Source organism: Heterocephalus glaber, unplaced genomic scaffold (assembly GCF_053883595.1).
Source record: "Heterocephalus glaber isolate CG9 unplaced genomic scaffold, H.glaber_assembly_v1.0 deba00001481, whole genome shotgun sequence".
NCBI classification, from domain to species: Eukaryota; Metazoa; Chordata; class Mammalia; order Rodentia; family Bathyergidae; genus Heterocephalus; species Heterocephalus glaber.
Window position 1 is genome coordinate 31,833,818 of NW_028258317.1, and position 23,045 is coordinate 31,856,862.

The window sequence follows — 23,045 nt, forward strand, 5'->3', positions numbered from 1 at the left end:
GTTGAAGTCATTCTTATTCCCGCATAGTTTTAAATTATTATGGAACTTCTTTCTAGTATACTGCGGTTATTAACCACAGTGATAACTCTGTTGGATCCTTGACCTGATTACTTTCTTTCCATTATTGATACATTTCAGAAACTTGATGTATGAAAAATGTTGGATTTCTATTTAAAAATAAATATCGATTAGTCCTGATTAGATATCTGAAATACCTGTTTTCTACATGTTAAGTAGAAATAGGTGTAGGTATCTCAGATGTGTTGGTACTAACTAGGTGATGGTATGTATGCAATGAGGAAACTTTGTTTTAAACAGTTTAAGTAGTTGTAGGTGGAAAATTGTGATCTGTGAGGAACTGAGTTTGTTTCATTTAGCTGAATCACTTTACAGTGTTCTAAGTCATATTTAAAATGACGAATTCTGGAGTTTTCTTCATTGATAGAATCAAAGATCTGGTTCAACAGTTTTACAGCAGTGACTAAATGTTTGCCTTTTCTTTTTCTTGAATAGCTAAAAACTTTTCCAGTAGTTTTTATAAGAAGGTTTAAAGAAGTGATAGCCATCTGAGGTTTATCTCACATATCCAGTATTTAAAAGTTGTCATGGTTGTCTACACACAAAAAAGATACAGTTCTTATGGCTATACATATGAACAAGTTAAAAGTTGGTAAAAATTAGGTTGTCAAGTAAACTTAGTGACTGAGGAATAATTTTGTTTTCATTATCCATTCCCTTGGCTGAAAATGAAATTGGAGTGATTGTGTTACTAAAGCTAGTGCTGCCTTGGATCACTTCCTTGAGCTTTTGCTATGATCGTTAAAGGCAAAGTTGGACAGCTGCTGTAGATTTTGCTGGTGGCTTCACAAAAGAAATTGCTTAACCCTGTTAGTTTCAGACACTGTCATTTCTGTGTTGCAGATATACTTGCCGTGTTAGATACGTATTTTATACTTGCTGTGTAGATATCAATCTCTGTGGTTATGATTTGAACTTCTGGCTTACCGGCATGTAGTGTAGTAGAAAATGAGTGATTTTAACACTTACATTTTCATGTCTTGGAATATAGCATCTCTATTATCTGTTTATATTCAGACAGATTTAAAAAGTTCAGTTTAGACTTTGCTTTTTGAATCTGACTTATAGGATATTGTCAAAGTTGAGTTTGACGTGCACTTCTTGATAATTGTATATTTAAGTATCTTTTGGGAGGTCTTGAAGTTTAGAGGAAGAGGAAGCATGAAACTTTAAACTCTTACTGTGAATTAAGTGTAGAATTAGAGCAGTGCTCTATCTGTGTACTCCTGAAATGGATGTCATAATGTTAGAAATCTCAACAAAATCTTGACACTGTTGAGTCCATTTGTATAATGTGTTTGCATTATTGCTGTAGGTTTAAAGAGCAGGGAAATTATTGTTAAGGCTGAACAGGGCAGGATTTTGAAATCTACTGCTATGGATTAAATCAGTGTGTTTGCCCTGAGGCTTTGGGCATTCCATCTGAATTCATAGTCTGAAATTTTGGATTCTTTCTCTGTTTGAAAATAATACTTCTTAAAATTTTTAAGACTGCCTTTGCCTACTCACATGAAAACTATTGCGGCAAATTACCAGGGTTAAGATTTTCATGCAATCAACACTGAAGAAACATTTCAGTATTTTAAAGAGAAAGTTCACAGCCATTTTACATAAAATTTTACTGGGCTTTTCATTAATCTAAAATAACTGGTCAATAAGTACTTTATCAGTGAAAATTGCTCAGCATGTAAAATGAGAAGTAAAGAGTACAAAGGCTTCCTGCAAATTAAGGGCACAATGCAAACTAACAGACTTTCCAGCCATCTCCAGCTGTGAGATTATTATAGTTTTTGCAAACCCTTTTCTCTCAAAACTAAATCAAGAATGGTGGAGTCCTGATAAAAAGAAGTGTAGAAAAGCCTAACTAATCCTTAGATGAGTTACTTCAAACGTGCCAAAATAGAATAAAATCAGTTAATAGCATGGATTAGAGGTTACTTTTAATGCATTTTTATCACTCACATTGAGAATTTTGTTGTATGTTAATGCATTTGGCCTTGGTTAGAAAACTAGAGGAAAAATATAAATTTGAGAGGTCATACAACCATGTTGTTATGGGGAAATTTAGTACTGTACCAACTTTGGGTGCCAGATTTGACCTAAAATATAAAAGCTGTTCTTGAGATCAATGCTATGAACAGGTGGCCCTGATTTTGAGTGGTAAGTTTTTGGGTAATAATGAGAAGGCTCCCTTGTGTAATTCTAAGAGTTAACTGTCATAGATTTTAGAAAACAGTGGGTATATATCTTTGGAAGAAGTGGTTCCTTGGATCCAGGATCATAGAAGAATGCTGAAGTTAGATCTGGATTAATGTTTTTTGTTTTTTGGTTTTTTTTGGTACCGGGGATCGAACTCAGGTCCTTGTTCTTTCAAGGCAGGTGGTGGAACCACTGAACTAAATCCCTGGCCTGGATTAATGTTTTAAAAGGCATGGCTCTTGCTAGTGGTAGGAGGGCAGAAAGAAATTAGAGGCAGATTGTGGGTAAAAAGTTAATCTTTATTTTTTATGCTTATATCTAAAAATATCTCTCATATATGAAAGCAGACTATGAAATGTACTCTTTAATTCACAATCATATGTTTGCCAGCTACTTAATTTATGAAGTCCTGATATACTATGATAGAGCTGCTAAAAAATTGGTTTGGCATGATGCCATTGGTTGGAAGAATTTTTTAAAAAGTGACTTTTTTTCCTTTGGTGCAGATATATAGATGTAAGTATGCGTGTGTGTGTGTGTGTGTGTGTGTGTGTGTGTGAGTGATCAGCCTTAATAAAATTTTATTATGAAAGACTGGGCAGGGGGAGATTTTATACTTATGTTAAATTTGCCACTGCTCCGTGATGCCAAATGTTTCTCTAATTGGACTTTACATTTATTTCCTTAGAATAAATGAATTACTTTTGTTATGGCTTACCAGGAAATAACCTGTCACTCAGAGCACAGGCTTGTACTATATACGCTAGGTATTTGTGTGTGTGTGTGAGTCATTCCACATTTCTCACAGTGTAGTAATTTTAAAAAATAAGTCGTGAGAATAAAGCCCTACTATACTAAAAACATAATTATTCATACACAAATTTCATTATTGATATTGACCCAATTTAACCTTATTTAAAACTAATAACTTGAATGAATTTTGCTACATTATATAAATACTGTGCTGTATAGTTGTTTATATGCTCAAGAAGCTGAACTTTCTTTGTATCCCAGTAAATTACCCTGGGATAAGTTCTTTTAGTAACTGTTTAAAAGTAAAGTAATTCTTTATTTTTGGAGGCTTGAAAATGGGCAGTTTCAGAGGAAGATGTTGCAGTGGATCCACACTGCTGAAAAGCAGTTTGGGTCACTTGGACGTCTCTGCTTCTCTGGGGAGGGAAAACCCACCACAATGCTGCAGAATTGCTTTACTTCTGTAGTTATGTCTTTGTGTGTTTATAGGAGTGGGAACATTTCATCTTCTCTGTTTCTGTTGAGGTTGTTTTTTAGCAGCGCCCCAAGAAAAGTCCTGGAAACTAGCTTTGAAGCCCCATGGACAAGCTAGAAATCAAAGGGCCAGAGGAATTCGGCAGTAATTGTTTTATGGCTGGCCAGAAATCAGACCTATTTGTATAGGTAGCACACAAAATAGCAGTGATTTGACAATTTGGTGCTATTTATACCTGCCATAAAAAGAGAAAAGAAAAAGTTAAAGGGGTATTTTGGAAACAGGAACTAAGCTGTAAATGCAGATTGCTTCACCGTTTTCTCAAAGGAACAAAAAAGGAAAAGGATTTAGGAAGTTTTTATTGAAACAGCATTATTGAGGATCTTTCTGCTTTCAGGACATTTAATAATTGTACTGCACTCCTGCTGAAACTACATGTTTTTTCTGTTTACTTTTTTCTTTTTTCCTTTTTCCATCTGACTAAAATTAGCGAAGCAAAAGAAACTGGGTGATGGGGGACAGTGAAATTGCAAGGTTTCCAACTCTGTCTTGGTAGTTTCATCTTGCTGTTCTTTAGCTTGGAATAAGAACAGGCTATTGCTAATGTTTTCTTTCTCAGTATGTTATACCTTCAACAGGCGATTGTGGGTTGTTTCTATGGTGGTGGTGGGGGATCTTCCAGGTAAACGTTCATGTCTTGTGGGAAACCTGCAGAATTTTTTTACTGCTGTTTTTCATCTGTCAGCTGGAGAAGTCTTTTGAACACAAAATGCCTGAATTATTTATTCTTATCATCCAGGTGGACAGTGTTATCACTGTAGTCTCCATGTCAATGTGTAACCCAAAGTAAAATTTGAATATTTCCAGAATGTCATTTAGAACTTTTGAGATTGTGAAATGCTTTGTTGTTTTTTTTTAAACCCCCAGCGCACCACAGTCTGAGTATCAGGGCAGTGGTGCAGAGAAAAAGCAAACATGTTTGTGGGACTATCTTTTTTTTTTTCTTTAAAGAAACCCTAGAAATGCTTTAGGGATTCTTGAGTCTTTGTCACAATTTAAAATCTTTTTTTTTTTTCTCATTGGAGGCATTTCAGCGCTGTTGAATTTGGACTATATTAATTTGGTTTTAAGTTTTTTTCCCTTTGGATTCTGATCCCTTATTAAGTCTTTGTTAAGTATATCTTAGTTTCTGGGTGTGCACTCTAATTTCACTGGATGGAAAGAAATTCCACTGATGGTAGGAGGAAAGGAGTGGAAACTGGTGAAGATAGTCTGGTATGTGGATCATCAGTTCTGGCCTCTTTTTTCTAGGGGGGGTACTGGGGATCGAACTCAGTACCTTGTGCTTGCAAGGCAGGTGCCAGAACCACTGAGCTAGATCCCTGGCCCAGTTCTGCCCACTTTTTCCAATAAAGAGTAAAAGTTTAAGAGTCTAGTGCTTGTAGGGTCAGAAGCTTCAGAATAAAGATTTTTTTTTTTGGTACCGGGGATCGAACTCGCCTTGTGCTTGCGGGGCAGGCGGCGGCATCACTGAGCTAAATCCCCAGCCCCAGAATAAAGATTTAAAATGTGACTCTCCTAAAAGTGTAAAATCAAGTTGGATTTCAAGGTAAGTTCCTGGTAGGGAATTGAGTGAAGTCATTGTGTAGAGATGACTTGTGATAAACTGCTCAGGTGAGCAAAGATCAGAACATAACATAGTTATGAACCACTTTTGGATTGAAAACTTACACCAGGCTAGTGAAGGGTTGTACTTCTGAAGTGTTGATCATTTATTCAGTAAGCATTGAGCACTAACTGGGTGCCTAAAGATTGAGAATAACAGCAGGAGTGAAAGTGGTTCTTGTCTTCTAGAGTGTTTAGTTTGGCATCTGTATATTAAAAGAAATCACAATAAATGAGTGCTTATATGAATTTATAAAAAAAAAAGCTGTGGAAACAGAACCTGAGTGGGTCTGTCTAGGTATCAGAATTTGAAAGATGTATTTTAGACAGTTAGAAGTGAAAAATCTAATAAAAAACAAAATTAGTGTGGCTTAAGAATTATCCATAATCTCCTAAGGATAGTTTTTCATATCTCTGATGTTTCTGTGTGATGGTTTTGTAGTTTTTGAACTCACTAGGCCAGCATCCTAGAACATAGTAGCAGCTAGCTGAAAAGAGGTAGGAAAATGATTTATAGTTACTGAAAGTATAATTCTGTGCCTGTTTTTCAGCTTTTCTGGATGAGGTGACTAGGCTGAAGATTAAGAAATTTGCCAAAGTCTGTGAAGCCTGTGAGGATAATGAGCATATGTCCTGTTTTTCTGGGACAGTTCCCGTTTATGCGGATTGTCCTGTGTAATTGTCAAGACTATTTACTGCTCTTTGAATAATACATTATGTGATCATTCTGGTTTTGATGGCATGTTTACACTGTGCTCTAGGCGCTCTCTACTTCTAGGTTGGTCTAATGAGGGGGATTTTGAGGTGTAGAAGGTGTTGCTTAGCACCATGTTCAGTACTTGGAGAGATTTATCCTGGGTGATGGAGAGAAACGTGGTAGCTTTCACATTCTTTGTTTAATATCCTTTTACTAATCTCAGAATATAATTGAATTTGCCTTGAAAAACTCTTAGGGCACCTAAGGAACTGTATGTCTTTGGATATTTTTAAATATGTCATCTCTAATGACATTAATATAAAAATTTTGGTGATTTGAGACTTCTGGATAAATGGAAATTTGATGCTTTTCCCTTTGATTTTTTTTTCTCCTTTTACTACCCAATGCGAAGCCTAGAGTACTAGAGTATGGTTTGAGGAAAGTAACTCTAGTTGTGGGAAATAAGTTGGAAACTCAAGTTGTGATTTGCTCAGATTGGTTAACTTTCCCACCAGGTTTACTGGACAAATAGTGAGTATATTACCTTTATTTGGTTCCATTTTCATGGCTCAACAAATTATAAAGTTACAGTTTTAGAGATGTACTATCAGCTAGCTAAAACGTAGATGGATTTGACTTACTGATAGTCATCTCTAGAAATTAAAGAACTTTATTTTATTCTGTGTGGTTTCTTATATATTGTGTGGCTTTCCATCAGAAGAGGGTACTATGAACAGTGCTTCATTAAAGACTGTAGTCATCTTTGTTTTAAGAGTGACTGATAACAGCTGTTTGTTAGCTTTTGAGTCAACTAGAGGGGTAGAAGTAAAACTAAAGCCATCTTTTAAGAACTTCAGGATTAGATGATTTTGGGGTGGTATGAAAATGCCTCATGTGCCCCGTTTGACTTCTTGTGAGACTTACACATCTGTTCATCAGTGTGTCCCCTCTGCCTATGTAAATCCCTGAGATGTGCATCCTGGGCAGAAGGAGAAATTAAATTTCAGTACAATTTAATGAAGAGTTGTAATTAAGGTAAAAAATGGAATTTTGTGAGAGCATAAAGAGGCAAGTTGAGCTTGAAGGTGAGCACAGTTATGTTTCCATTTATGTGGCAGATGTTTGAACCTGAATCTCTTCATACTTGATAGCATTTTTGGTTTATTTAGCATTTGATGTTGTTTTGCCTTTCTTTTCAGAGACTGTTTATGACCTAACTTGAACAATGAGATGTAATTCTTCTTTAGCTCAAGCTGTTATGAAGCTAAAAATAGATCTGGGCTAAGATTGGACTTCGTAGCAAAAATTGTGGCTTGTAGGTTGTGGCTTTTATTCTTCCAACAAAGAACTGTAATTTAAAAATTAGAAGCAAAGCAAATGTAGCTGAGACAAAAGAGGACCTAGTTGATTTTTAAGTGATGCTTTAGAGTGCTAAGTAGATGTCTAAGATTAAAGAATTATTTGGAATGAAATTGTTTTAGTTAAAAAAAATAGTAAGCAATATAGAATAGGACTAGACTAGAGTATTATAGGAACCTTACCTATTATGGTGCGTCTTTCCTTGGTTCTCTGTATTTCTTTTACTCCCCCAACCCCACTGGAAATTAAAAAACATGAAATAGGCTTCAGAGAAAGAAAAACCAAAGCTGGTAATTATGAGACACTAGGACTTCCTGCCATATTGATTAGAGAGTACAGTAGCATCACTCAATACCCGTTTTAAGAAAAGGTATGGCAGAGTCTGGTAATAAACTGAAAGAATAAGAGGACTGAACCTCATTTGCTGGTCTCAAAAGTAGATGAATTTGGGCCGGGGATTTAGCTCAGTGGTTCCGCTGCCTGCCTTGCAAGCGCAAGGACCCGAGTTCGATCCCCGGTACCAAAAAAAAAAAAAAAAAAAAGTAGATGAATTTGAGTCTCTCAAAGAATATATGAAGGCAATTTTGTTAAAAAGGAAAACATCCCATGAAGTGTGTATTCATCACTTGAGGGACAAAGAAGATCTATTTTTGTTCTAAGGTTGCTAGTTCCTTATGGACTGGATTTTAAAAATTATTGTAGATAACACTTTTGCACTTAGGTATTGAATCAGTATTTTATAGGAAGATACCTTTGTAAGGCACTGGACATATAAAAGTACTCTAGAAGTGAAAGGTAGTTTTAACACCTACTATGTGGCAGGATGTGTTCTGGGGACTCTGCAGGAATTACCTTACAGTCAGACAATCCCTGTGAGTTACAGTACCACCCCCATAGCGAATGAGTTTGCTAAGCTGGAGGATACAAGACCAGTATACAAAAATCAATAATGTTTTAGTATATTTTCAGTGAATAATATAATAATGATGTTAAGAAAACAATTCAATTTACTATAAGGGCATAAGAAAAGAAATATTGAGGAATATAATATATTTAATGCAAGTTCAGATTTATGCTTTGAAACTACAAAATGTTGAAAAACTAAAAAAATCTAAATAAATAGAAAAGCATCTTATGTTCAGAGATTGGGAGACAATATTGTTAAGATGATAGTACTCCCAGATAGTTACAGGTTCAATGCAATCCCTGTCAGAGTCCCAATTGACTTCTTTGTGAAAATTGATAAGCTGATTTAAAGTTAGTATATAATTGAAACAGCCCCAGAATAGTGAAAACAATTTTTTTTTAAAAAACGACAAAGTTGGAGAACTCAAAATTCCTAATTTCAAAACTTAATTAAAAGTAACAATATTCAAAACACTGTGATGCTGTTGTAGAAATAGACATACAGACCAGTGGAATAGAATTGAGAGTCCAGAAATTTGTGTTTCTCCAGTTAAGGGATTTCAAGGGAAACCGTCTTGTTTTTTAAACAAGATATAGGAGGACTGGATGGAGAATAATGAAGTTGGACCTTTATCTCATTTCAAAGTGAATCGAAGACGTAAGTATAAAAGCCAAAACTATAGAGCTCTTAAAAGAAAAATACAGGGATTAATTTTCATGACCATGGACCTGGCACTTGATTCTTTGATATACCTGAAGCAGCAACAGAAGATAAATTAGATAAAATATATTCTATTAAAATGTAAAAATTTTGCTGGGTGTGGTGGTGCATGCCTTTAATCCCAGCACTTGGGAGGCAGAGGCAGAGAAGGATCACCATGAATTTGAGGCCAGTCTGGGCTACATAACGAGTGCAAGGCCAGCCTGAACTACATTGACAAGACCCTGTCTCCAAACACCCTGTTTCAAATAACACTCCCAAGAAAGTGCAAAGAAAACTCAGCATGGGAAAACAGTCTTGAATTATGTATATCCCAATGGACTTGTATTTAGAATATATGTATAAAAACTTATATAACTCAATAATACAGCAAGTTATTTTTTCAAAGTAAGGATATATTAAAAAAAGAAGCAATGAATATATTTTTTCAAAGGAGATAAACAGATGACTAATAAGCATGTGAAAAGATGCTCAACATAGTCATTAGAGAATTGCAAATCAAAAATCACAGTGAGAAAACACATATCCACAAGGATGGCTATAATATCAGATAGCAAGTATTAATAAAGATAGGGAGAAATCAGAAACCTTATAAACTGCTGGTGTATCCACTTGGAAAAATATACAGTTCCTTAAATTGTTAAACAAAAAGCTATTGTTATCGACCAGCAGTTCTTTTCCTTGGTGTCTACTTAAACGAAATGAAAACAGCTCTATCCACACAAAAAGTTGTACATAAGTACATGAGCATTGTCTGTAGTAGCCAGAAGATGAAGATAATACAACTGTTTGCCAGCTAATGGATAAAGAAAATATGGTTTATCAACACAGGAATGAGATATTGACACATACTGTGACATAGACGAATTTTTTTTTGGTTTTTTTTTTTGGTGCTGGGGATTGAACTTGGGACCTTGTGCTTGTGAGGCAGGCAGCGGAACCACTGAGCTAAATCCCCAGCCCAACATAGACAAATCTTGAAATTACTATGTTAAATAAAAAAGTCACAAAAGATCACATATCATTGCATTTACATCAGGTATCTAGAATAGAGAGCTCTATAAAGGTAGAAAGTGGATCAGTGAGTGCTTAGGTGTGTGGAGGAAGGGAAAATAGGGTGATAGTTAATGAGTACTGAATTTAAAGTTTAGTACAGTAAAAGACATTTCCATTAATCCCCCTAAAGTACTCCCTGTTGCTCAAATACACTTCTCCTATTGTTCTTGCATGTTCTAAAAGAGTTCTAGAAGTTCCTTATGAATGTCTTCATGCGGTGTGATAAAAAATGTGGTAATTCTGCTGCCTGCCTTGAAAGCGCAAGGACCTGAGTTTGATCCCCAGTACCAAAAAAAAAAAAATCTGTGAATGCTGCTGCCGAGGGCCAGCCAATGGAAAGGCAAACTAGTGAAAACATTACTTTGTGTCTTCATCCACCTTATTCCCCAGATCTGGCACCATGTGACTTCTGGCTTTTCCCTAAAGTCAAAATGACCTACTAAGCAAAAACTTTTTAATCAGTTGAGGACATCGAGGCAGCTGCAACTAAAGACACTCATGAAAGAGGACTCCAAAACTGTTTCGGAAAGTGGCAAGAATGATTGCTTGAACAGAGGGAAAGTATTTTGAAGAATTTTAATGTCAAAGTATCTTTGGCTGTAAAACATTTAATTTTTAAAACACATTCATGAAGTTTTGTAATCACACAGAATGCGTGTTTATGTGTGTGCATATGTGTGTGTGAGTGTGTTTAAGACGGAGTCTTGGTGGTTGCCCAGGCTGGTCTCAAACTCCTGGGCTCAAACAATTCTCCCCCTTCGGCCACCTGAGTAGCAGGGACTCTGCAGATGACCACCACACCTGGCTTGGAAGCCGTATTTTTTATTTTCTAGAGGAGCTTATTTTAATTGAATACTCAAGGAGACCATTTTTTCCACTTTTGACAATTATGATACCTTAAATCAGGTCATTTCTATACATTTGATTAAATGGAATAGTTTTCCTGGTAGTTCCGTTGATTTGGGGTGGGTTTAAAGCTATTAGTTTCATTCTGTAAGCTTTCATCAAGGATCTAATTCCTGATTTAGAATTAGATGATGAATAAAAGCTTATCAAATGATTTTTTTTAGGTCTGTCTTTAAACTTATAAATTATATTGTCTTTAATATCTAGTTTTGTGTCTACTTTATAGATGCACTGTCCAAAATAACCACTATACATATGTGGCTATTTAAATTTAAATTTATTAAAATTGAATAAAATGTAAAATTCAGTTCCTCAGTTGTTAGCCACATTTAAGCACACAATCACATGTAGCTAGTGGCTGGCTTAATTGGTCAGAGCTGAAGTAGACAAATGGGTACATCTGCAGGGCTTTTTAAAATAGTAGTATTCACATGGTATATACGGTTTAGTAAGAGATGGGAAGTAGAGGAAAATAATCTGACGACTTTTACATAAAATTAATATTGAATTGTCATTAAAATATATGGAAGTATATTTTGAGAGAATATGTGGCAAATGTTCATATTCCTCATTTATTAATATATAACCATATTTGGATGTGTCTGTGTTGTTTAAAAGTGAGTTGATCAGCATATTTGATCCTATACCATGTATCTCCTAAGTGTTGTTTTATAAAATATTACCATTTACATACAAGAAGAAAATAGAACTAATAATATTTCCTAGGAAAACACAAAACCATGATCACATTCAGGATTTAAGATAGGCCTTTTTGTGCTGTCTCTTTATTATCCTTTGATCCGAGACATTTCTCCCATCTTCTCTTTTTCTTTTTTGTCCTTGACTGACTTTTTTCTTTTTGGTACTGGGGATTGAACTTGGGACCTTGCGTTTTCGAGGCAGGCGCTGGAACCACTGAGCTAAATCCCCAGCCCGACATGTAGTTTTTGATTATAGTTTCTTTTTTTTTTGTACTGGGGATTGAACTCGGGTCCTCGCGCTTGTGCAGCAGGCGGCGAAACCACTGAGCTAAATCCCTGGCATGTTTTTGACACAGTTTATATCATAGCAAATGCTTTCTGTGTCCAGTTTTATGGTAATTTAGTGAAGTAGATGGTAATATAAAATTCTGTCCATAACCTGATTTCCCCAATAATTTTAAACTTTTGAGACCTGAGGGAGGAGTTATAGCTTCTAAAGAGTCATGCTGCTTCAGAAGAAATATCTGCTTCTGTAAATTTAGCTACAGTGTAGGAAAATTTTGTGAGCTTTTATGAAGTTCTGGGCATAGACATCAAGAATGCCATCATACACTTAAAAGCTTTGGAACTAAGTGTTGGAATGTAACTAAACCCCCTACCCCCTTCTCTTTTCATTGCTTCTTTGGTTTTTATCACTAAGGATGGGTGTGAAAGCAACTTGTCTGAAATTTTGTTCCCCTTAGGGAGTGACTTAAAATTCCCAGGATAGTTTCAGAGCTGATTCTTGGTGTTGGAATGATGGAACAGACCCCCTGGTAACCTTCTGGCTGAAGTGAATTTAAATTCTAGGAGAGGCCTGGCTAGTCCTAAGTAGGTTTTTTGCTTTTTTCCTTTGAGAATTTATTAAAGAAAATTTCAGGCTTTTTGGAGTAAAGTTTATTTTAAATTTAAAAAACTTAAATGTATAAAACTTAGTGTCACAACTGAATTATATCTCTCCAAATTCATATTTTTAGGCCCTAAGAATATGACTATATTTGGGGATTTTTTTTGACATAGAATCTTTAAAGAGATAAGATGAAGTGAAGTTCTGGGGCCTTTATCAAATATGCCAGTACCCTCACAAGACAGAGGGATCAGGACACAGATACACAAAGAAATGACCAAGTGAATGCACAGGAAAGATAGTCCTCTACCACCTGAGGAGAGAATCCTGCCCCCTGCCATCTTCGTTTGGCCTTCTGGCCTCCAGAATTGTGACCAAGTGAATTTCTAGGTTCAAGCCACCCAGTCTTAGCCCTAGCAAACCAACATATGTAGTTATACAGATCATTGTAGTTTGTATTTAAAGCCACATATAAGATGGAGTGGGAGGTGTGGATCAGAAATGACCAAACGATAGAGTTCAGAGGGTAAAAATCTGTTCTCTCATCTTCTGTTCTAAGTTATTGGGATATACAGTTGGAATAGGTAAAATGCCTTATGTTTTGCTTTTTGGTTTTGTTTTTATACTACTGGAGGTTGAACCCGGGGTGCTCTGCCCTGAGGTATATACTCAGTCCCCACACCCTCCTCTTGTGACAGGGGTGCACTGCGTAGCTCCGGCTGGCCTCTAACTTGTGAGCCTCCTGGTTCAGCCTGCCAAGTGCTGAGATCACAGGTGTGTACTTCATCCTCAGGGTTATTTATTCCTGGTGCAAATCTCAGTTTCACTCTCGAATGAAACAGTCCTCTAGAAGTTATTGGCTCACCAACTCCTGTTCATTCTGTTTCTTTAACGTTTCTTACATTTTTTCCCCCCAATTTGGCAACTCATTTTCTGCATTTATTCTCATCTTGTTTAGAAACTGTCCATGTTATTGCCACATAATTTTTAAAAAACATACATCTAATCATTCTTTTGCTTCAGTGCTTTTTCTTTTAACATCCCTTTTTTTGTGAAAAAATTTCACATACAGGGTGCTCCTACTTAAGGGTGAGTTCACAGATTTGATGTAAATTGGGTAGTTTTCAGATGATTCTTTGTTTCCCAAATATTTGTAATTCCATGCCTTTGCTCAAATTGTCCTTTTTGGCCTGAGATTTCCCTGGTCCTCACTCTAGTAATCCCCTCCCTCCTCACCCTGTGGTGTGATAGAACCAGGGCCTTGTGTGTGCTAGGTAAGCACTCTACCTTTGAGCTACCCCAGACCCTCATTTTCCCTTTTATGGGCCTTTGGCATGCTGAGGTGGTGGTGGTTTTGGTTCTGGGGATGAACCCAGGGTCTTCCACATAATAAGCATGAACCACCACTGAGCCAGTCCACACAGGTGGTTTGTAAGGGTCTGTTTTTAAGTTTACCTGTGGGCCCCAGCTGAAGTTTTTCTGTGGAAGTGTTTACTGGACATAGCTCTCACAATATCAGCTCAGTAGTCTTATCAGTTCAAAGTGCTGCATCCTGATCACTAAAGAAACTTACTGATTTGGACCTTTTTGACAGTGAAAGCTGGCAACCTGCATTTCAAAAAGCACCCTGGTGCTTCTACAGTAGAGCATTCCTACTGTAGAGTAGGGGCAGCTACCTGGTCTTCTTTCTTAGTCTCAAGCCTGAAGTCAGGAAAAAAATCCTACTAAATTAGAGAGAACAGTGAACACGAGTGTGAAAAAGGCCCAATAAATTTAAATGTTACCAGATTTACTTAAAATGTCAACAGTATTTAAATTATTTGGGTTTGAAGAGCAAAGTTTTAAAACCTTGAAATTCAGACCTTTAAAATATTGGAATTGTGATCTGTTACTCTGAAACATATATACTTTTTTGGTTGGGGGCACAGGGGTGGATAATGTGATTATGTTTGCCTTGTATTCTTTTAACAAAGTGTCAGGATGGCAGTTTGTGTAGGTGGTCTCTCTAGCATCTAAAAAGGGACTCAGGACTCCTAGGAAAGTATGACTGATGTTTGCATCTGCCCTGGTATCTTGGCATTTAGAAGGTTAGTAGTGGATATGACTGTAGCTGTTTTATTGTTAAGAGTGGGTTGGTGAAGGGAAAAGTAGGAAAAAGTTTTCTGACTTCTATTAACTGACATAGATAATTTTTTGCTTGTGAACACCCCAGTCCTCAAATTCTTCTGGGTTTCTTTTTTTTTCCGTGCTGGAAATCGAACTCAGGTCCTTGTGCTTGCACAGCAGGCAGCTAAACCACTGAGCTAAATCCCTGGCTCAAATTCTTCTGTTTTTAAAGTCAGATTATTTTTGGTATGGGGGCTCGAACTCAAGACCTTGCGCTTGCAAGGCAGGCGCCGTGCCACTGAGCTAAATTCCCAGCCCATAGAGTCAGATTTTCCAGTGTCTGCTAAAGCCACACAGTGGATTTTTTCCTTTTAATGATTAAAACGGGCACCCTCCCTTGTGGCTTATAACTTAGACATTTTTGTGTGGTAGCAGAGGCAAGGGGCGCCCGCTATGTTGTGGAGATGGGGCTCTGGCTGTCCAGTGTACTCATAGAACCTGCAGGAGACGCTGCTTCCTTACCGGTTACTGAGAAGAGACAGATTCGCTTCTCTCATTTAACTCACAGAGTCGTGGTAACAGAAGTGAGCAACAAAGAGATTATATGATGTGCTGTAAATGATAAAATGCTAATAAATCAGTGGTTTAAAATTTTATTATTCTTTACCATTAGTAAAGGAATTAAATTTTGACTAAATAGTCTGGTTTAAAGTTGATTATAGCTTATCATTTTAGCCATGAAAGAAGATAATTTTTATGATTTGTGTTTTATTAGTGTTTTTGAAAGTTCTGTTGGCAGATAAGAGCTGGTGGGAAAATCGTTTTCTGTTTGCCTTTTTGTTGGAAATATGCAATAAAAATATCAACTTTCATTTTTAAAACTAAGGGAAATTAGTATACTCACATTTTGCACTATAGAATCATGCCTTTAATTTTGTGCTTGATGTTTTTATCAATTAGCTGGCTACTACCTAGAAAATTTGAAGGAAATTAATTCATCAAATCTACTTAAAGAACAATGCTTTTGATTTAAAAATAGATTGGAGGTTTCGTTTCAAGCTATTTTTTTTAAAAAAATCAAAATAAAGGGTGTAGAAGGTAAGAACTAGAAATAGTTGTTTTATATTTTATATTTTACTCTTTTGGTCTACTTTTCCCTATCTCTTGCCTTGTCCCACCCACATGAATGGAAATCTCCCTCCCAGCCCCACTATTTCTCTGCTGTTCCCTCATGCCTCTTTTCACCTTTCTTGGAAAGAAAGAAGTAAAAAAGTTGATCCTAGGTGATTTAATGGCTTTAAACTTGAGTTTGATTTGTGACCTGTCATACTTTGAATAATTTGCTTCCATGGTATTTTGCTTATCTCAGCTTTCAGCTGCATGCCCAACTTCTGCCTCATCTCTTTCTTGGCATGTTAGTTTAGTTTACTTTGAGGACTAGAATCCCCCCACCCCCTAGTGATATTCCAGGGCTTATATCGGGAGCTTATATAGTGATATAACATTTGGGATTGGGGCAGATGCCTCACTGAATGCTGAGTGAGTGACCTTGCCTCCTGGCTGTATTAGTACTTATTTATATTACATTTTTGATTTTATGAACACTGATTAAAAAGTCATCGTCCAGTGAGGAAAACATACTGGTTGTAGATCTCTACTCAATCCAGCGAGTCAGTGACCCTTGGCAGTTCTCATTCACTTTCTTTCTCTCAGTTATAGCCATACACTGTTTCTCAGCCGTGAGTGCATTAGAGGAATCAAATTCATTAGGTACTGGGCAGGGCCTGATCTGCATTTCTGACAGGCAGCAGCAGCGATCTACCCCAGTATGGCAATGAGACCACACTGGGAAACATGACTGAGAACAGTGAGGAGGACATTGTGCAGATATGTCAGCGGAGAGTATACACAGGTGTCATATGAGGGTATGAAAACATGCTCAGTATCATGTGTCATTAGAGAACTTCGAATGAAAAAAACACTACCAATGAGGTAGCACTACACACCTGTTAGGATGGTTAAAATCTAAAATGCTGACAGCACCAAATGCCAGAGGATGTGGATCAATAAGAGCTCTCGTTCATTGTTGGTGTGGGAACATAAAACGATACAGGCACTTTAGCAGTTTCTTACAAAGCTAAATATACTCTTATCATGTTCTGGATTGAATGTTTCCATTTTCTCCAAATTCCTACGTTGAAGCCTCAAACTCCAGTGTGATTGTATTTGTACATAGAGCCTTTGTGGAGGTAATTAAGGTTAAATGAGGTCAAGAAGAGTAGGGCCCTGATATGATAGTATCAGTGTCCTCCGTATAAGAAGGGATGGATATTGTATGCTATAAATATGTACAGTTTTAATCAGTTAAAAACAAATTAAAGTTAAAAAAAGACAGCAAAGAGGCCCCCGTTTGTGCCATTTGAGGACACAGTGAGAAAGTGTTTAGCTACAAGTCAGGAAGTGTTGGCTGTTGCTAGAAAGAGGGTCAGCTGGCACCTTGATTGTGGACTTCCCAGTATCCAACCCTGTGAGAAGTTTCTGCTGTTTAAACTGCCCGGTCTATGGTATTCTGTTTTGGCATCCCGAGCAGATTAATACATTAGACAGTCCAGAATTGTGCTCTTAGTACTGTTTATTCAAGTGAATTGGAAGCTTGTCTGTACAAAAACCTGCACATGAATGTTTGTAATAGCTTTCATTATAACTGCCAGAGAATTTGTAGCAGTCAAGATATTCTTCAGTAAGTGAAAGGATGAACACTGGTATATCTAGAGAATGGACTATTATTCAGCAATAAAAAGAAATGAGCTATCAAACCACAAAAAGACATGCAAGATCCCTGTGTGCATATTGCTAAGTGAAAGAAACAAATTTTATTATTATTTTTTTTTGTACCAGGGATCGAACTCGGGACCTTGTGCTTGCATGGCAGGCGCTGGAACCACTGAGCTAAATCCCAGGTCCGAGAAACAAGCTTTGAAAGCCTACATATTGTATGAGTTCAACTGTGTGACAGTAAAAAGATCAGTGATTGGGATGGCTTGGAAGGAGGAGGAAAGGAGTCTAAAGTATTGAGGTGTAGCAGGTGGGCATGGGATTTTCAGGGCAGCCAAACTGTTCAGTGTGATAATGTCGTGGTGGATATGGGTGGATACATGACAGTATGCACTTGTCAAAACCCATGGAAATATGCGGAACAGGGAACCCTAATCCATCAATATTGGTTTGTCAGTTGTAACAAACATACTAATGGGCAATATTAATAATGGAAAATGAGAGCTGAGGTAGCAGGGGAGTGGGATATATGGGGACTCTGTTCTTTTTGCTTAATTTTTCTAATCCTAAACTTAAAACTGCTCAAAAAATACAGTATATTAAAGAAGAATATTTTGAGTTCATTTTGTTTTGTAAGGGAAAATAATCAGAATTAATATAATTTAAAAATTATTTTTCCATTGCATTTGGATTGAGAGATACAGGAATCTGTTCTGCTGTTTTAAAAATAAAGAGAGAAAAAAGAGAAAAATTGAGACATTTTCAATCTGGAGGGAGTGTTATTCTCCTTAAGCAGTGATATAGAGCTTCAGATGCCTTTTTGTTGTTGATTATCATTTAGAGAAATGGTGAAAAATAATGTTGTTTTTCCTACCAAATTGAAAATGTACCTCTGTGAAGAAATGTTGGATGTTGAGCGTTTCTCTGGTACCTGTTAGAACTGCAGTGTCCCTGCATACCAGATGGATCAATAAGATGCTGTAGCAACTGTGATAAAGTCCTCTTCAATCAAGGGTTTGTGGGCTCCTAGGCCCTAACCGCTCGAGTATTTTAGTCATCGTCTTTGTTTCTATCCCTGTTTCAGACCTGCCTTTTAGACTGTGTTCAGAATTAGAGTCAACCACTCCAAAAGTTTAAGAATTGCGCAGTATCTTTTATTAAAAAAATTTCAAGTGAATTTCTAATGTGAATTAAAGGAGATTTGTTTAGATTGGCCTTTAATCATTAAAGTGACCTCTAAGAACTACTGATTTAATGAAAAGAAAAATGTTTTGTAATTAGCAGATCAGAGCACTACTGTGGCTGCTGTTTACATTGTCAGTATGTAAATGAAACTTCTTTTTTTAAAATTAATTTTATTTGTAAATAAAAATTCTAAAGAGAATGAAAAGAATTTAACACCTCTTTAATTTTGTTTATATAATTCCTTTGTCTAAAAATCTCTCCCCTCTCCCACATCACTTTGATAATGCTAAGGTAAACATTAACCCCTACCCTTTTCACTGTTGTATGGAGAAACTTGAGAAATAGTCTTTATTATTTTTAGTCAGATTGAGTTTGTCCATCTTGCAAAAAGAAACGTGACCGCGAAAGGTTTGCTCATCAACTCTAAACCATAAATCCATTGGTGAGTTGAACTTAAAGAATCACTAGCAGAATTGGATATATCCATGGCAATCTTGAGTTGGAATTGGCAGTATCCTCCTGTGTAAATTAACAGATGCTACAATGTAGCTTAGCTTGTGTCCTCTGTAATACAGTTGTCTCTTAGAATCTATGGAGACTGGTTCCAGAGCCCCTGGGTATAAGAACCTGAGGGTGCTCATGCTCCCTGTATATAATGGTGTAGTATTTCCATACAACCTACCAACGCTCCCCACATACTTTAAATCATCTCTAGATTTTTTACAATACCTAATATAGTATAAGTGCTATATGAATAGTTACATTGTAGTATTTAGAGAATAATGATAAAAGGGCTGTCTATAGTCAGTAAAGAAATTTTTTTTTTTTTTTTGGTACCAGGGATCAAACTCGGGTCCTTGCACTTGCGGGGCAGGCAGCGGAACCACTGAGCTAAATCCCTGGCCCTGAAAATATTTTACTGTAAATATCAATTATAAAAAATGAATATGGATGCTTTTATTTCAAGGCTTATCCTATAGGCATGTTTGAGGAAGAGTGTGTAATTGAAACATTGTTAAACTTTGCCTCTGAAAGGAAAACTGTTTCAAGTCATTCCATTGCTGGTTGCTTTTTGGTAGCAATGTTAGTCTTGTCCAGGACTCCATGTTGTACACAGAGCGAGCAGGTTCTGGATAAAACTGCTTTAAAGTAAATGGATTAAAGAGCTATCCAAGGGCCGGGGACTTAGCTCAGTGGTTCCACCGCCTGCCTCGCAAGCTCAAGGACCCGAGTTCGATCCTTGGTACACCGCCCCCCCCCCCCAAAACAAAACAAAACAAAACTTCAAAAACAAAAAGCAATCCAGGAACTTGTTTTATTGAATTCTTATCTCTCCAGTGGTGGTCTTAATTTGAATTTATCTGAAACTAAAAGGACTTGGATGTCCATGGAGGGTATTTTTCACAAGATTTACTCAGGTCCAAATTGTGGTTAAAGAAAAGGAAAGTCATATTAACTAACATGCAAGATGTTAGGCATATCTTGTCAGTCTTGTTATAGCAATAGGATTGAGTATAATTAATTCCCATAAATGGAGAAAAGAGATTTTGACCTTTTCATTACTTTTTGGAAAGGTGTTAATAGTTACTAAGTGCAAGGAATTAAGTATTGCAACATTTGTATTTATGACAGTTAGGACCATGTGGGCCTGTGAATGAATGGCTAAGCTTTGTGTCCTGTGAGCCTGGTAACTAAGCCAGAGCCCTTGGGCCTTGCTATAGTGACAAGCTAGCGGTTTCTTTACTTAGTGGGCCTCATTAGTATAACAGGAGCTTATTGCTCCCTGCTTACCTCACACAAGTCTGGTGAGATTTAGTTAGTTGTGCTTACAAAAAATACCTGGGACCTACATTTAATCACCTGAATTCATCTGGCGCTTGCCTCTTTCTCAGAGAGAAGAAAGGGTAGCATCTTCCTGTCGCCACCTGGGTCTTCTGTGCTTCTGTTCAGGTCCCCAGGCTGGAGGACTCTCATGCTTACTTGTTACCCTGTCCTGTTTAGTTTCACCTCTGTGTTCCCAACTTGGTTTTTTGACTTAAGAGTGAGCAAAAGGGTAGATGGAGCTAGAAGAAAGAATTCTTCTGTTTTAACCACATGATTACATTTCCTCATACTTTTCATACTTTGCTATTTCATAGAAAATTAACTTCTTCTTTGTATTCTTTTTGATTTTTCATTCATAGGTCAGGATTATTGTTAGTTAATTATGTTACCTTGAGGGAACACTGTCCAGTAGAAATGCAATGCAAGCCATATTTATAATTCTAAATTTTCTAGTAGCTATATTTTAAAAAGTAGAAACAGGCTGGGGATTTAGCTCAGTGGTTTCGCCCCCTGCTGTGCAAACATAATGGACCCGAGTTGGATCCCCGGCACCAAAAAAAAAAAAAAAGTAGAAACAAAGTTAGTTGTAACAATGTAATTTATTTAATATACTATAGTCAAAATATCATTTCAGCATATAATCATATAAGTAGGTGTTTTACATTTTTTTGTGCTAAGTTTTCTAAATCTGGTATGTATTTAGATTTCATAAAACATATAGCTGGAAAATGTAGATTTGTTTTGCTTGAATTGTTCCAAATATATTCGAAGGTTTTTTAGTAGTTGAATTGGTTATATTTTTAAAAATTAAAATTTAAAGTAATTAAAATAATAAAATAAAATTAAAATACAGTTCTGCAGTTGTACCTGACACATTTCAAGTGCTTTGTAGCTGCATGTGGCTGGTGGCTCCTGTTTTGGATATCATAGTGTTCTTTATCTGTCATTATTTTTTGGGGAGGTCTCCTATTTTCAAATAATGAATCTGAGATTAATAATCTTTCTTCATGCTTTCTGCTGTATAAGACAGACTTTAATTCAGAATGATTGAAAAATTTGAATATCTCTTATCTGGCAGATATGACCAGAGAAGGGATAACTTACCTGGACTTTTTTTTTGTTACTGGGGATTGAACTTGGGACCTTGTGTTTTCGAGGCAGGCGGTAGAACCACTGAGCTAAATCACTGGCCACCGGGACTTATTTTTAAAATTCATCAGCAGTTCTTATATTCTCATTTAGTGAAGGTTGATGGAAGAATCTGGGGTAGAATCCAGATCTTCCCAATTGTTTCCTGTGTTGTGGTAGATTCTTTTTTTGTTTTTTTTGGTACCGGGGATCGAACTTGGGTCCTTGCACTTATAAAGCAGGTGGTGGAACCACTGAGCTAAATCCCCAGCCCTTGTTGTGGTAGATTCTAATCAGTTCTTTGCCTTGGAGTAGGTTTTACAATGATAAGGGCATAAAGGAATCATTCTTTTTTTTTTTTTGTACCAGGGATCGAACTCAGGAGGAATCATTCTTTTTTTGTTTAGTGACATATATTTCTGGATTCTCCCAGTGATAGCATAGACTAGCCAGTTTTAGCAGGAAGGGATTTCATATAGGGAATTAGGTAGGTACTTAGTAGATCTTGGAGGGGCTGGAAGGGCAGGATTGACTTTCTGGGAGTAACTCTCAGAATAAAACTGTAAAACTGGCCTGGGGAACTGCTCCTCTGCTGCGTCAGGAAGCTGAGCTTGCAGGCAGCCTCCCTTTAAAAACTGCTTTGGGACCTTGTCTGGGGTCCACCCCACTGGCCAGTGGGTGCAGTGTCGACTCTTTACCCTGAAGCTGAGGACTGAATGTGAGGAGTCAGTATCAGAAGTTCAGACCCACCCTACTGTGTTTCCTTCTACCTTTCAATTCTCTCCTGGTGCATGGGCTGAGGCTCTGCTAGAATGTTTCAATGAAGAGTCTGCAGCGTTGTCCAAGTGGTTACGTTGTCCGAGTGGTTAGGTCATCCCAGTGGTTAGGTTGTCCAAGTGGTTACTTCTGGGGATGAAGGTCAGAAATAGCCAAGGGGAGTTTGCTCACTCTGGGGTTGTCGCTCTTTCATAGAGATGTTGGAAAAAAACAGGTGCTGTGAAAGGAATGCTGTGTTTCCTTCTCTGGAGAGCATTTTTCCAGGTCAGTATCTTCTAGAGAGATAAAAAATAATATTCCTGGGTCAAACTTGAGTATTCAAAAGATCTGAGTTCAGTTACATCCATAAGGATGTATTAGTGTCTTTTAAATATTTATGTTGGTGTTCTAGCCTATTTTATTGTGTGTTTGTGTATCTGAATGCTCAGGGCCTTTAAAATATGAGGGAAGGGAGACAAGTAGAGAATTTTTGTTTCAACAAATTATCAAATATAGGAATAAATAATTACAAAGCAGTTTGTAATTTTGGAAGACACAAGATGGTTCTTGAGATTGCTGTGGTCAAGATAATAGACATGGGATGGGCATGGTGGCATATACCTATAATCCCAGCACTTGAGAGGCTGAGGCAGGCAGATTGCCATGAGTTTGAGGCCACCCTGGGCTACATAGCAAAGCCCTGTCACACACAAAAAAAGATAATAGACATGAACAATGTTAGAAAATTGATCTTAGATTGAAAATTAAATACTCTATACCATAATGACTTCACGGAACTATGGCTCTTCAGAATGTGTAGTACAAGTCAAGTACAGTCATTCTGTGCCTGTGAGATTGGTTTTGGGACC

At 37.0% G+C, this 23,045-nt stretch overlaps 1 protein-coding gene and 1 pseudogene across 5 annotated transcripts in view; both read left to right on the forward strand.

The window, feature by feature from the left end:
- Positions 1-23,045, forward strand: part of Mllt3 (MLLT3 super elongation complex subunit) — a 334,605-nt gene that overhangs the window by 16,661 nt on the left and 294,899 nt on the right. The window lies entirely within an intron of this gene.
- The window catches only part of LOC147825892 (KRR1 small subunit processome component homolog pseudogene), a 64,554-nt pseudogene that overhangs the window by 15,101 nt on the left and 26,408 nt on the right, over positions 1-23,045 (forward strand). Inside the window, exon 1 of the transcript XR_015440058.1 lies at positions 1-23,045. This exon is cut by the window's left edge and continues 15,101 nt beyond it; it is cut by the window's right edge and continues 26,408 nt beyond it. The product of XR_015440058.1 is annotated as a KRR1 small subunit processome component homolog pseudogene (transcript).